Below are 1,662 nucleotides of genomic sequence, written 5' to 3'. Positions count from 1 at the left end.
GGTCTGGTAGAGGCCTCCCCTCCACCTCCGCTCATATTCCTGATACAGGAGGGACTTCAGGAAGCGTATAGCTTCAAACACATCAGGTTGAAGATCTAAGAGGGAGGAGGGAGGGAGGGAGGGGGAGAGTATAGCTGTCCATCAGTTGAAGATCTAGAGGGGAGGGGAGGGAAGGAAGTAACTGTCAGGCGTCATCAGGTTGAACAGCAGAGGAGGGAGGGAGGAGGGAGGTATACTGTCAAACTTCATCAGGTTGAAGATCTAGAGAGGAGGGGAGGGAGGGGGAATATAGCTGTCAAATTGTCAGGTTGAAGATCTAGTGAGGGTGTTCATGGAGGGAGTGGGTGTATGCTGTCAAACTTCATCAGCTCTGTCAAACCATCAGGTTGAAGTCTAGAGTGGGAGGAGGGGAGCTATGCTCTAGGTTGAAGATCTAGTGAGTATGCTGTCAAACTTCATCAGGTTGAAGATCTAGAGAGGGAGGGAGGGAGGGGGGAGTGTGTCATGCTCATGGTTGTGTCTGTGTAACTGTCAAACTTCATCAGGTTGAAGATCTAGAGAGGAGGGGGAGGGAGAGTGTGTGTGTGTGTTCATGCTCTGTGTTGAAGATCTAGTGGAGGAGGGGGAGGAGGGTGTTCATGCTCTGTGTCAAACTTCATCAGGTTGAAGATCTAGAGAGGGGGAGGGAATATAGCTTCAAACTTCATCAGGTTGAAGATCTAGGAGGAGGGGAGGGAGGGGGAGGAGTATAGCTGTCAAACTGACCTAGGTATAGCTGTGTTGAAGATCTAGAGAGGTAGGAGGAGGGGGTATGTGTCAAATTTCATTGTGTGGTTCATTGAAGATCTAGAGAGGGAGGGGGGGAGGGGAGAGTATAGCTCCCAAGCTTCATCAGGTTGAAGATCTAGAGGAGGGAGGGAGGAGGAGGGGGGAGAGCTGTCAAATTTCCAGGTTGAAGATCTAGAGAGGGAGGGAGGAGGAGGGAGGGGAGGGGGGGGAGGACATAAGATCTGGGGGAGGTCAGGGAGGGGGAGAGTATAGCTGTCAAACTTCATCAGGTTGAAGATCTAGAGAGGAGGGAGGGAGGGGGGAGAGTATAGCTGTCAAACTTCATCAGGTTGAAGATCTAGGTTGAAGAAGATCTAGAGGAGGGGGGGGGGGGGGAGTATAGCTGTCAAATTGCATCAGGTTGAAGATCTAGGAGGGGGAGGAGGGAGGGGGGGTATAGCTGTCAAACTTCATCAGGTTGAAGATCTAGAGAGGGAGGGAGGAGGAGGGAGGGGTTGAGATCTAGAGGGAGTATAGCTGTCAAACTTCATCAGGTTGAAGATCTAGAGAGGGAGGGGGAGGGAGGGGAGAGTATAGCTGTCAAACTTCATCAGGTTGAAGATCTAGAGAGGGAGGGGGGGGAGGGAGGGGAGTATAGCTGTCAAACTTCATCAGGTTGAAGATCTAGAGAGGAGGGGGAGGAGGAGGGAGTATAGGGGTTGAAGGGAGGAGGAGAGTATAGCTGTCAAACTTCATCAGGTTGAAGATCTAGAAGGAGGGGGAGGGAGGGGGAGTATAGCTGTCAAACTTCATCAGGTTGAAGATCTAGAGAGGGAGGGGAGGGAGGTATAGCTCAAATTTCATTAGGTTGAAGATCTAGAGGAGGGAGGGGGG

The sequence above is a fragment of the Oncorhynchus nerka genome, unplaced genomic scaffold, assembly GCF_034236695.1.
Source record: "Oncorhynchus nerka isolate Pitt River unplaced genomic scaffold, Oner_Uvic_2.0 unplaced_scaffold_3791, whole genome shotgun sequence".
Classification (NCBI taxonomy): Eukaryota; Metazoa; Chordata; class Actinopteri; order Salmoniformes; family Salmonidae; genus Oncorhynchus; species Oncorhynchus nerka.
This window is presented reverse-complemented; position numbering follows the sequence as displayed.